Raw genomic sequence first — 14911 nt, 5'->3', positions numbered from 1 at the left:
TAGCCAGAGAAATCAAGCAAGACAAAGAAATAGAGCATCCAAATAGGAAGAGAGGAAGTCAAACTATTTCTTTTTCCAGAGACATGATTCTGTATTTAGAGACTCCATAGTCTAGGCCCAAAAGCTCCTTTAGCTGATAAGCAACTTCAGCAAGTTTCAGGATACAAAATCAATGTTCAGATATCCCAAGCATTCCTATACACCAACAACAGCCATGCCAGGAGTGAAATCAGAAAGGCAATCTCATTCACAATTGCTACAAAAACAGTAAAATATCTAGGAAGACAGCTAACCAGGGAAGTGAAAAATCTCTACAATGAGAATTACAAAACACTGCTCAAAGAAATCAGAGAAGACACAAACAAATGGAAAAAAACATGCTCATGAATAGGAAGAATCAATATCATGAAAAAGGCCATACTGCCCAAAGCAATTTGCAGATTCAGTGCTCTTCCTATCATACTACCAATGACATTCTCCACAGAATTAGAAAAATTTATTTAAAATTTTTATGGAACCAAAAAAGAGCCCAAATAGCCAAGGCAATTCTGAGCAAAAAGAACAAATCTGGAAGTACCATGTTGCCCAACTTCAAATTATACTGCAGGGCTGCAGAAACTAAAACAGCATGTTACTGGTACAAAAACAGGCACATAGACAAATGGAACAGAATAGAGAGCCCGGAAATAAGGCCACACACTTACGACCATCTGACCTTCAACAAACCTGACAAAAACAAGCAATGGAGAAAGACTTCCTATTCAATAAATGGTGCTGGGATAACTGGCTAGCCATATACAGCAGATTGAAGCTAGATCCCTTCCTTACACCATATACAAAAATTCACCTCAAGATGGATTAAAGGCTTAGATGTAAAATTCAAAACTATAAAAACTCTGGAAGACAACCTAGGCAATACCATCCTGAACATAGTAACAGGCAAAGATTTTAAGATTTTATGACAAAGACACCAAATGCAATCACAACAAGAGCAAAAATTAACAAATGGGATCTAATTAAACTGAAGAGCTTCTGCACAGCAAAAGAAACTATCAAGGGAGTAAAGAGGCAACCTACAGAATGGGAGAAAATATTTGCAAGCTATGCATCTGACAAACGTCTATATCTAGCATCTATAGGGAACTTAAATTTACAAGAAAAAAAAACATTAAAAAGTGGGCAAAGACATGAACAGACACTTTTCAAAAGAAGACATACATGCAGCCAACAAGCACGTGAAAAAATGCTCCATATTGCTGATCGTTAGAGAAATGCAAAACAAAACCACAATGAGATACCATTTCACACCAATTAGAATCACTGTTATTTAAAAGTCAAAAAATAACAGATGCTAGTGAAGTTGCAGATTAAAGGGAACACTTATACACTGTTGATGGCAGTGTAAATTAGTTCAACCATTGTGGAAAGAAGAATGATGATTCCTTAAAGACCTAAAGACAGAAATGTCATTCAACCCAGCAATCCTATTACTGGGTATATACCCAGAGGAATATAAATCATTCTACCATAAAGACACACATGTGAATGTTTATTGCAGCACTATTCATAAACGCAAAGACATGGAATCAACCTAAATGCCCATCAGTGACAGACTGGATAAAGAAATGTACATATACACCAGCGAATACTATGCAGCCATAAAAAAGGATAAGATGATGTCTTTTGTGGGAACATGAATGGAACTGGGGGTCATTATCCTTAGCAAACTAACCCAGAAACAGGAACTAAGTGCTACATGTTTTCACTTTTAAGTGGAGCTAAATGATGAGAAGTTATGAACACAAAGTAGGGGAAAACAGACATTGGAGTCATTTAAGGGGGGAGACGGAAGGAGAGAGAGGAGCAGAAAAGATAACTATTGGGTAATAGGCTTAATACTTGGGTGATGAAAAAAATCCATACAACAAATTCCCATAACATGAGTTCACCTGTGTAACAAACTTTCACACATATTGCTGACCCCAAAACAAAGTTTTAAAAAATTATATATGTGCTATTATGGTTATACTATAGCTCAAGACCCAATATACACTTAGGGTTGGATTCATTGTTAATGACAATGGAGGTTAAACATTATTTTAAATAGAGTTTTCCCTTCATTTTGAGTATTTTTGGCCTGCGTCTTGTCAGATTTGATTCCATCATGATGGTTTTTACTTTACGATGTGTTTCATGCAAGGCTGACTCAGTACAGAGCTTTGCTATGCATGGTCTTGTGCTCTCCTGTGCTTTCATTTATCAGTATAAAAAACAAATCTCTTATTTGGTAGGCCTAGGAACACACACACATACTTCATGTTATTGAGGTGGTTAAGCACAAGGCAAAATGGAAAATGGCAAACATGAATCCACCTTCTTAATTAGCTTTGCTCCTGTTCTCATTGACATAAAAAGCTTTCTGGTAATTTACCTGGAAACAGGATTTAAATTTAAGCTCCAAAGGGAAGAAGGAAGTTTCTCAAATCTTATCACAGTTCATGTAATTTGCATGGCCAAAAGTATATATTCTAGCAACAAATTATGCAAAAAAGAAAAAAAAAGAAGAAGAAGAAGAAAGATTTAGCTAGGGACAGACCAGACCCAGGGCTAGAGGGCTAACAATTTAGCCCTGAGTAAGCAAGAGCTAGAGTAAGAAAGCAAGTATGTTGGCCCTCCTAGAAGAGGCCCTCCCACCCATTTACCTCCTTCCTGAAATGGAAGAGAAGAGGGTACAAGAGATGTGTTACCTAGGAACATTATTTTTTTAAAAATATATTTCCCCCTTTACTATCACTGCATATAAATATGGTCCAAACAGTGTTTTGGAATCTTAGATAATATTCTTGAAAGAGGAGGAGGGTAGAAATAAAGTAAGTTTTCCCTTTTCTCCCATCCACAATAATATCTTATCATTTCAGAGCAGAATAAACATAGAAATCACTTAATTCACATATGTGAGGTGCCCAAACACATTGATATCTCTTTCCTTTTATAATCTCAACCATAATCATTAGTGTTTATATGACACATGTGTATATTGGAATTTGATTACATGTGCTTTCAAATCTCTCCATTGTCCTTTTTGTTTAAATAACATGTCTTAAATCATTGCAAAGTAAGCAGATGCTAAAATCTAGTTTTGCAGTTGACAAGTTAAGGGAAAGGCCATGTCTTTCTAGATAAAGCAAAGTGAAGAACTGGTATGAGTTCCTACCATACGGTAAGTAAGCAATGAGGCAGGCACTTTATATTAAAATTCTCACAGTTATCTGGGTATTTTGTCCTTCATTCAGAGTCATACAGTTTTCAGGTTACAAATCTAAAAGTTTCTGACTACAAACCTAGAAACCAGCCTGGACTTGTTTTTTCCCTCTTTCTAGACATTTCAAATTCCACATTTTTGTGATTTTCCTCTATATTTCTACATCTATATTATTTAATATGTTTCTGGGAACGATGTTTGATTCAACTGCCAGACATATTAGAATTATTTTGTCCTCTGAAATGACAGTTGATCACGTTCTAATTCATAACTCCTAGAGATGTATCTCTGTCCTGGTGGAAGGAGTCCAGGGTTTGAAGTTATGAGACCTTAGCTCCAACACTTATTTTCTTGGATTCTGGCCTCTTTGCACCTCAGCGTTGTAACCTAGAAGAAAGGGGGTAAAAATGCCTCCCTTGACTACCTCCAAGGACGATGTTCAGAATAAAAATGAAATAGTTATGAAAGGACACTGACAACCTCAACAAAATGATACAGTTGCTGAGTATTATTATTTGAGAGTTCCAATGCTTTACAATAACAACAACAACAAACAATAACCCTTGTCAAAAAAGTAGGTAAAGCAGTAAAAACAGATTGTATTTAGGACAATTGCAATGGGAGAAAGAACCTTGATATAGAACTGGGCTCAATTCCGAATGTAGCATGGGCAAGAGGGAAAATATGGCCAAGAGCAGAGTGAGTGTCAGTGGAGGGAAGCTTACTAAGAGGAGACATGAGAAATAAGTGGGAATTGTGCCTAAACTGACTTGTTAGGATTCTTACTGAAGGAGGGTTGGGGTGATTAGATACCACGGTGGGGGATGAGGATTTGATCAGTATTGAGGGTGGTCAGATTTCAAGGGTGGAGAATCTTGCTAAACTTACTTAGCAGGATTTTTGCTGAAACTGACTGAGGCAAAGATAGACACAGAAGTCCACAGACAAGAGTGATCTCGTGGAGAAGATGCCTCAGCAGAGACTGACTAAAGATTGGTCAAGGGAGGCATCTTGTCATCCCCAAATAAGTTAGTATCTGAGTCTCTCTCAGATAGATAAATACATAGATGCAAAAATATGGATGGATGGATGGGTGGGTGGATGGATGGATGGATGGATGGATGGATGGATGGATGAATGGATGGATGAGTGGGTGGATGGATGGAAGAAATACATAGATGCAAAAATATGGATGGATGGATGGATGGATGGATGAGTGGGTGGATGGATGGAAGAATGGATAGAGATATAGGTATATGATAAATGGATAGATAGATGGAAAGACAGCCCATAGATAGATATATTAATAGATGGATGGATAGATAGGTAAAGGTGATTTTTTGTATTTATATCTATATCTTTCTATGTATATTTTTTGCCAAGCAATTGCCAATATACTGTTTGCCAGACATAAACATATTCTGGCTTAAATTTTTTTTATTTTTCTATATGTTGGTAGGAAGATTGATTCTTTAAATAAGAAACACCAGCAAAATGAAATGGTTGAAGTGCTGTTCTCTGTCTATCTCACTCTATCTCTGTCATAATGCAGGTAAGGTTTTTGATGAAACTTGTATGACTTTTTATGTGTTGATCATTTAAAATTTTTATATTGAACTGTCCTTGATGGCATTTCTGACTACTTGAATATACACAGAAAATTTCATTAAAAAAATTAAGTTTTCTAGAGGGTTTTTGTTTTTATTCCCTTCAGGAAAAGAACTTATTGCTTCAGCTAGCATGACCATGGGTCTCACATTTACATAATGTTTATGTTGGGAGAGCTAAATTTGGTTGCTTGTGGTGACTTTAGTAAGTTGCTTTTTCATATTGTATACATTTATTTTTTTCTGTGCATCAAAAAATCTGTTGATAAGTGCTCATTTTTCAAAATGATTAAATTGAAAGGCAATTTAATTTGCTTTCTCTATCAGGCTTTTATCTAGACTGCACATTTTTGCCTGAGTGCTGTTCATAATGTCTAACAATAGGTTGCTTTTTATTTACTCTTATGTTTGACTGGTTGAATAAACTCGGTGCATTCTGCCTTTTGAGTTACTTCAGTTCAAGTGAGACACAAGTTTATCAACCTGGTCTTACTTGTCATTGCTCATAGGATTTTCATCAAGTTTAATAACAGACTGGAATAAGCTGTATCTGCATATGTCTCTATAGCTTAATTTTGGTTTAATAAAGTCTTCTACATACATAAAGGAAGAAATATACTTGACATAATGTAATATTTTATTCAATACTATTTATATTTTTGCTCTAATCAAATCCTAAATACTCCAAAAATTCATATAGTTACAAAATGTCAAAGGAATTCTCTTTAGATATTTAAAAGGTGTGTTCTAGTCTTCAACTTCCTAAGAAACAGATGTAATTCCAAAGTAATAATGGATTAGTTGGTTTAAAAAATAATAGGAATTCAAAAGCATAGGATTTGGCATCATAAGATCCAAATTCAAGTTTATTACAACTGAGACCTTAGGCAAATCCCTAAATTCCCTGTCAATTTCTTCCCATACTAAGTAGTTGTGATAGTAACGTCTGTCCTGCCTTCCACATACAATAGATTCAAATGAGATTTTTTTTTTTTTTTTTTTTTTTTTTTTAAGACGGATTTTCGCTCTTGTTACCCAGGCTGGAGTGCAATGGCGCGATCTCGGCTCACCGCAACCTCCACCTCCTGGGTTCAGGCAATTCTCCTGCCTCAGCCTCCTGAGTAGCTGGGATTACAGGCACACGCCACCATGCCCAGCTAATTTTTTGTATTTTTAGTAGAGACGGGGTTTCACCATGTTGACCAGGATGGTCTCGATCTCTTGACCTCGTGATCCACCTGCCTCGGTCAAATGAGATTTTATGGCACTTTATAGTTACTTATATATTTTAACAAATTCTACCATTAATTCATTTTACTTGAATTATACTTAAGTCACTTACCAAACTTGAGGTTAATTCCCTTTGTCCCAAATATTATTTCAGGGCCTGACTCTTTTTCATTGCACAAAACTAACATGATTAGAGTGGCTGAGTTGTATTTCTCTGCATGCCTGGGAAAAGGGCTGTTCCACCAGCCTGGAAGCCAATAAGTACATGGAACAATGTACCCCTGTCCTGCTGTTGGCACTCACGACACAGATTAAACTTTCCTTGGGTCCACCTAATATGCTGATCTTAACCAACTCTTTTTACTGACATAATTACATAAACACATGCATATTACTAATAATTTAATCTATTCTTTCTGAATCTAGGAACCAAATTTTAGACATGGAAAGGACTTTGGAGAGCCTTGAGGACAGCTGCCTTATGAAATTGACATTGATCAATTTCTTTTGCATATAACAAACCTTCACTTCCCAAAGCAAGAAGTTGCTGTTTTATTTGACAGATCATATTTGAGTTCATATTTCATTGCAATTTAATCTTATTTCTACATCTTGGGTCTTTAGTGGAGGATGAGCACCAGTTTTTACATAAAATTAATCATGGAAAGTAATATAATATATTCTCTGTTACCAGTGATGGCTATGAAATAATTCTAGATAGATAAATATCTAATCACCTTTTAAAGTCGTGAGTGAGGTAAACAATTTAGGTTTCTGATAAAACCTGTTAGAAGATTTCATATTAAACTTCCATAATCATAAAGACTGCTAAAAAGGAGACCCCTCAACCATGTCTCCAATGCAATAAACAAGTATATTTACTCTGCCTTTAACCTGAGATTCTCTTTTCCAACTTATTTCTTATCATCTTTTCTGCCATCTCTTCAGGAGTCTATGAAGACTTACAACAGTTTAATTTTAGATAACGTGAAAGTAAAACACATTCTCATCCTAAAGTTATAAGATGATAAAGATTTTACATGACTCCTTTGAAAGAAAATGTTTTGTAACAGAAAATTTAGCAAACTATAGATGGAATATAATGTTCTTTTAGAGTAAACACATCTGAAAGCAGATAATATTAATTCCTGTGAAACACGTTATAAAAGAATGTGTTTGAGGATTCAGATTTCCTGGACAGGTTAGTATTTCAGTATATTTAAACATTTTTTTTTTATACCTGGTCCCAATATCTTTATTTTTGTCTGTTCCTTCCTACCTAATTATAGCATACCACTTAGGTGATGGATAGATAGTACTCTATGCAAAATGGCCAGGTTTCTATGTGGCTTGTTTATAAACTGCATTCCCATCAGAACGTCTAGTGTGCCTGGAATTCCCAGCCCCAGAGAGTAAGCATCTTTTTTCTCATTTTGCTAGAGGTGCTCTGTTAAAATGCCAATGGGACTAGAAGTGACACACTATTAGCCACTCTCTATTAATGATAGATTGCCAGAAATTGCCTACCCTGCAGCATCTGTCTGAAAAGAAATGCCAAGTAAGGTTCAAGTTTAATAACTAGGCCAAGGTTAAGCACATTAGTCCTGATTCCATGTGGGCCAAACTGTAGGGATCCGTAGGATGTCATAAGGGAGCAACTCTTGGACGCTGTGTTGTGAAGCATTAGTTTATTTAGTTTTTGAAAAAAATCAGAAAGTTGACAAATGTGACAAAATGGGAAAGATGAATCGGCACTAAAAAATAGAGGTGAGGGGGTTCTTTGCATTATTTTTTAGTAACTTTTCTTTCATTTGAGATTATTTCTATTTTTTTTTTAAAGAGAAGTTAGCAAATGAGGTTGAAGAATTAAAATTGAACTTGGTCTAAATGTCAATTTCAATCATCAATGGAATTTCAAATTATTTAGTGACTTCACTCATGAACTTTGCTCACTAAATCCCAAACATTTTTTAATTGGTACATCTTTTACATATTGATGGGGTCCATGTGACATTTTGTTATATGCATAGAATGTGTAATGATCCAGTTGGAGTATTTGGGGTACCCATCTCCTAGAGGATTCATCACTGCTGTGTGTTAAGAACATTTCATCCTCACATGTCAGTGGAGGGGCAGTTTGAATTAGTGTCAAAACACATGGACTTGGAACGAGACTGCCTGGATTTTAGTCCTCCCTTGGCCAACTATGAGGTTTAACATTGAGCATGTTATTTACTCTTTCTTAATCACTTCCTAACCTATTAATGGAAGTAATAATAGCATTTACCTCCTAAGATTGTCATTAGGATTAAATAATTATTTGTACAATGCTTAAAGCAATACCTGGCATAGTGTCCAAGATATCTTTTACATCGATAATAATAACTATTATGCAAACATTTACCTTTAAAACAGGTATTTTCCACTCACTGAAAATTAGGAAGTGAAAGGCAGACTGTTATCAACTGAGTAAAGGAAGGACCTTTCCATGCTCTGAATGATAAATACAAGGAAATTTTTTTTGTCTTGCCTTTTTTGAGGATCATTGGTCAAGAACGTCACAACCTTCAGGTTTTGCAAACTTGTTTTAAAAGCATTTGGCTAGCAGGAACCTCTAGATTTCAATTCTGTCAGTGGAAAATTTTAGGCCATACAAGTGCTACCAGGTAAAGTGAGATGATCTTTTCCAGAAACAAGTCTATTCATCCTTTTAACCTATTTTACTCTTTCCAAAGTTTCCTTACAGCAATGGTTTTGGAGTTTCAAAGACCACTTAGATAACACAGAGCCTTGTTCCTCAAAGTAAGGTCCAGGGTGCAGTATCAGAAGTACCAGGAGCTTGCTAGAAATGCAGGATTTCAGCCCCCTGAATCTGAATCTGAATTGTAACAAAAATCCTAGGTGATTGATTTGCACACTGAGGTTTGAGAAGCTTGGAGAAGTCCCTTGACTTGCTTCTAGGGCAGCATGAAAAATCCTGAAGCAATTCCTTCTGGCTCTCACCCAAACCCTTGTTTCCTTGAAGGATTCTTTATAAAATCCTGTCCCACTCTTTCTGTACCCCTGAACAGCTGGACTCTCTGAACTCTGCCTGAGTTGTAAATATCACATGACTAATATGAATAATTCTCAGCATTTGCAAGTACAGGCAAGCTACTGTAGCCACGTGTTTGCTGGGAACCATGCAGTGAGAGAGGTCAAAATGATGACTGTTCACTTACTCTCAAGTTCATGTGCACCAGCATCAGCTAGTTGCAAATGGTTACGTTTTGTTTTCCAATTTATGTATACTCCCTTGAAAAGCATCATTCAATAGCCAGGATTAATTAAGTTCTAAGTTCCGCTATGAAACAAAGTGCTGAAGAGGTTAGAATTTCGAACTCAGAAAATCAATTCAATTGATGTACTTTATTCTGAAAGAAGTAGCTTATTCCCTGTTTGTATATTTATATATTGATCAGCCCCCAGTGTTTTCCGGGCCTGGATTAATGACTCATGTCCTGTCCACTCCTCCCAGAGTATCAGAATGGTTAATATTCCATTAAAAAAAAATTCTACACTGTGAAAGCATTCTTAGTTATCCTGCCCACTGTGTTATTTTATTTTGGAATACACTAGACTTACTTACGGTCTGGAAGCAGAATCTTACTTTAGGGTATAACAAAAAAAATTGCAATGCTGTTATTCACATATATTCTTCTCCATATTTTATTTTCCCTCTTTGATAGTTGCTTGTTGTGAAAGCCTGCCAATTTTATTTTTTTCTGTCAACCACTTTTCAGTTTATATTACTTTTATTTTTTATATTTTTAGAGACACAGTCTTGCTCTGTCACCCAGGCTTGAGTTGCAGTGGGGTGATCATAGCTCACTGCAGCATGGATCTCCTGGGCTCAAGCAATCCTGCCTCAGCCTCCCGAGTAGCTGGGATTACAGGCCACCATGCCTGGCTAATTCTTTTTTATTTTTGTAGAAACAGGGTCTTGCTATTTTGCCTAGACTGGTGTCAAACTCCTGGTCTCAAGCAAGCCTCCTGCCTCCCAAAGCACTGGGATTACAAGTGTGAGCCAACGCACCTGGCCTATATTACTTTTATAAGCAAAGTTATTTCAGTTTAATAGGGGAATAAAGCATGAAATGACAATTATCATTGAGAATTTTAAATAAGAAAGTAAATGTTTTATACATTTAGAAGACAGGCTCCTAGAACTATCCTTAGAGGGTAAGAAATGAAAGCATCTGATCCTGGAATGTGAGAAAAAAAGAGTCCTTGAGGCTGGGCCGGCGTGGGGCTCCCTGTTGTGACCAGGCCCAGGTGTTGACAGTGGTGCAAGGGCTCAGCCTGGCTTGGTGCTCTGTTAGCCCAGTTGCATTTAATCTGATTAGACTGCTCTACACATTTCTCAGATTTTCTCTTTTGTGTCTCTGGACCTCATGCACTCATGCATCTGGGTGCTTTCAAATGATCTTTTATTGCCCAGGCACAGTGGCTGAGGCCTGTAATCCCAGCAGTTTGGGAGGCCGAGGCCGGCAGATCATGAGGTCAGGAGATCGGAGAGAATCCTGGCCATGGTGAGACCCTGTCTCTACTAAAATACAAAAAATTAGCCAGGCGTGGTGGCATTCACCTGTAGTCCCAGCTACTCAGGAGGCTGATGCAGGAGAATCGCTAGAACCTGGGAGACATAGGTTGCAATGAGTCAAGATCATGCCTCTGCACTTCAGCCTGGTGACAGAGCAAGACTCCATCTGAAAAAAAAATGTTTTATTGTTACTGCATTTTAACGAAAATTGTGCTGTTATGTCTACCAAGAGCAAAAGACTGACAAAGATTCCAGGTAGAAAACACAGTCACTGAAGGCTTATAACAGGAAGGAAATAAACCATGCAGTATGAAAGAAGAAAGACAGAAATGATACAGTTGTCAAGATGCAGTTTTGGAGCCCAACACGTTTGGATTGAAGTCTTAGCTGTAATACCTACTGGTTGTTCGTATTTACCATTCATCCTTTTTTTCTGTAAAATTTTGTTGTGAAATAATTTCAGGCTTATAGAAAACTTGCGAAAAATTTTTAAAGCATTTCCATGGAGCTTTCACCTACTGTCATAAATGTTAACACCTTATATACCCACAGTACCATTGTTAATACCAACACATTTGCATTGGTATTATACTCTTAACTAATCCATGGACCTTGTTCCAATTTTGCTAATTGTCTGCAAATTATTTTTTCTTATTCAAGATCCAACCTAGGACCCAGGTAGCATTTATTTGTCACATATTTTGGCTTCCTTCAGTCTATAACAATTCCTTAGTCTTTGTTTTTCATGAACTTAACACTCTTAAAGAGTATTGGCCAGTTATTCTGTACAATGTCCCTGATTTTGAGTGTCTACTATATCTTCATGATTAAATATAGATCTCTGTTTTTGACAGTACTATGATGTCCTTCTTTGTGTATCATATCAGGAGGTACATGATGACAATATGTCTCATTAATGGTGAGGTTAATTTTGTTTACCTGGATAAGGTGATGCCTACCAGGTTTTGTCTTTTCACTGTAAAGTTACTATTTTTTATTTTGTAATTCAAAAAAATCTTGTTGCAAGATGCTTTGAGACTACAAATGTCCTGTTTCTCATTATAGTTGTACCTACTGATTTTGGCATTTAAATTCTTGCTAAATACAGGCTAAATACTTAGCATAATATCTGATATATTAAATCTTAATTTCATTATTTTAACACCTGCATATACAATAATTATGAGTATTTTAATATAACAAAAATGAAGACATCATAATATTGCCCAGAAACATGTCTAATTGTGATACCGATTCTATTAGAAAAGCAATTTACCAGAATTGGTTTAATTCTTTTTTTAATGTACTGTGATAATGCACTGGTATATTTGAAAGAACATCATTTTCAGCTATTTATTGGGAATCAAATAAGGAGCTATGCTTGTTTAGGAAACTAGTTTTAAAGAACTGTTGCTAGACACCTTCATGTACACAGTACACATTGTTATATTTCATTGACTCAATGCTTGTGATGGTCCAGGTATTATTTGGTCATTTGATCCTTGTCTTTATGGTGACCTTTTGAAGAAGTGTCTTGACTTTATAGATGAGCTAACTGTGGCTTTAAAAGGTTAATAATGTATGAAGTTACACAGTTACTAAGTACCAAAGCAGAAATGTAATTTTAGGTCTCTGTGACTCCAAAGCCATACTAAAGCATACAATAATTTGGAAAGAGCAATTAAAAATTTAAAAATTAAGCTCCATCTACTTCCATTAAGAGAAGATTATAAAATGTGTGTTCTATGATGAGTAAAGGAGCAAAGCAACAATAATCTATTCTAAGCATTTATAGATGAATAAATTTTATGTGGACCTTATACAGTTTCAAAAAAGTAAGTTGTTAAATGTAGCTTGGAAGAAAATACTACATCCCAATTAAATTTATCATAGGTATATGGTGTTTATTGGATCATTTTTATGTATTAGGGATATAAATCTTACTGGAAATAAACCAATATACTAGAAATACTTATGTAAATAAAGCAAATATAATTTTTCTTATGTTTTACAATTCCTCCCAAAGTTAATATTTGACATAAATAAATGAACTGAAAACACTATGACTCAATATTTATTTGATTTTATATTTGGAATTGTTTTTTGAAAAAAATAACATAAATATTGCTTTGCCGATAATAATACCATCTCACCTATTTGAGAGTTTCAGGAGATAAATATGTGCCCCTCAAACATATAATTATTTGAATGATTAAAACTAGAATATCAAAATATGTGTGTAAAAACTAATGATTAATTTGTTTATTTTTGAATAAGTGGATGCTCACTGTATTCTTTTGATCCTTTGCTATCATAAACTCATGAGATCAACAATTATTAAAACCACAGTGACTACTAATTTTCTTCCCACAAGCTGCTTTCCACAGGATTATTTCTTATAAAACTAAAATAAAAAGACTTGGGGAGCCAGAAAAGTATGGTTTTATGACAGTAAATAAGAAACTGTCCTAAAACAAAAAGACATTTTTATTAATGACATTTTAAAACATGGTTTTGAGGATTATAAATGTGCCCACTCCAGATTCTTAACTCTTTATTAAGAGGTTTCTGTCTTCAGAGTTTTGAGGCATTGACTAATTAATTCATCCTTGCCATACCACTGAGAAATAGGCAAACAAGTCAAATGGGAATTGGGTATATTTAGGATTATAATTCTTGTGTTATTAAAAAAGAATTAGTAGAGATTATAATAATTGTGTGAAAATGAATAGCAATTAGCATAGAAAAAAATATGTAAAGAAGGTAAGAAGACGTGTAGGCAAACTCGGAAATCTAGGAGTATGACCCTGAATGAGTCTGATAGTCTGTTGTCGGCAGAAATTTTAATGGGATGTGTTTTGGGAAAGCATGACGTGACCTGAAGGCACAGTCATATATGCATGTAGGTGCCATAAATTTACTGCAGACCACCTAGACTGTACACCTCTACCAACTCTTCAAAAATGTTTCATAAATTTATTTTCTACCATATGAAGACCTAATACTTCTTTTGCTTGTCTCAAAGTTGCCATTCCCCCTCTTTCAACTAGTTAACTCTTTTCTATAGATTTTAAGAAAGTAGTTAGCGAATTCAGTTGATTTTATTTATGCCTCTTATGTTCTTTAATATTTTACTTCCGAGCTTTTATTTTCTATTTTGTCAAGACTCTTAATCCATTTATTGGGTCTTCCCACCATCATTTTCTTGAATCTTTTTTTTTCTTTCGTGTTAAATATTTCTTAAAGGATGAAATCCAAGAGCATATAATGTTTAAGCTGTAGCAATGGCACCATTGTTTCAGTATTACATTTAAAGAAATGCCATTGACATTGCTTTTTATGACAATGCCCAGGGTTCTGTTAGACTTTTTGTTTGCAGAAGATTCCTTTGTTTTATATATTATTTGAGGTCATTTATTATTTAATTAAAGGATGCTAATTAGTGACACAGCAAGTTTTCTCATTCATACCTAACCAAAATAGCTCTTCTTCCTGCATTCATAATCTTAATTGGTGACACTATGGTTCAGCAGTCACCCAACTAGAAATCTGTGCTTGACTCTAGATGTCCCTCACTCACTCCCAACTTTTATATCCAATTAATCACAAAGTCCTTCTTGTAGGATAGGAGAGATTAATGTCCCAGACTCCTGATGTCCAGTGAAGTGATTCTGAGGCATGTTTTTTTTTTCTCTACTGTTTCTCAGTCCATGGGTACTGAGGCCCAACCGCCTATAATGATAGCATGTCCAATCCTGTACCTGCTACTGATTTTTCTCTTTTCCTTGCTTTGCTTTTCCTACTTCCTTGAGCAAGTGCCATTTGGGATCAACTTCCAAATAAACTGCCTGCCCCTAAGTCCTTATATAAAGATTGGCTTTGGGGGTAATCCAAACTAAGCTGAGGCTTGAAGAATATGGAAGCGATGACTGACCAAGGTTGAGAGAATATTGCCATCAGAAGGACGTCACATATAAGCACCACAATCAAGAGTTAAGGGTAGCATGTGCAAGGAACTAAAATATGTTGCCTATGGCTGGCTTGAGCAGAGAGTATAAGGGTGAAAGTTATCAAGTAGCGGGGACCAGTTCATGGTGTGCCCTAGAACTCATGTTCACTATGTTGACATGACTCAGTGAGAATGGGATTCTAGATTGAATGATTTGAAGTGGGGGAGTGATATGCTAGATAATATAGAGCAGCAAGCTCCAATAATTTTGGCACTAGGGA

General features: G+C 35.7%; 1 protein-coding gene across 1 annotated transcript in view; it reads left to right on the top strand.

Annotated features, from left to right (window-relative positions):
- The window catches only part of PLXDC2 (plexin domain containing 2), a 438114-nt gene that overhangs the window by 222769 nt on the left and 200434 nt on the right, over positions 1 to 14911 (top strand). The window lies entirely within an intron of this gene.

The sequence above is a fragment of the Aotus nancymaae genome, unplaced genomic scaffold (assembly GCF_030222135.1).
Source record: "Aotus nancymaae isolate 86718 unplaced genomic scaffold, 86718_ANA_hifiasm-v0.15.2.pri h1tg000077l, whole genome shotgun sequence".
NCBI lineage: Eukaryota > Metazoa > Chordata > Mammalia > Primates > Aotidae > Aotus > Aotus nancymaae.
Note: the sequence above shows the minus strand (reverse complement) of the source record. Positions and strands in the feature narration are given on the sequence as shown.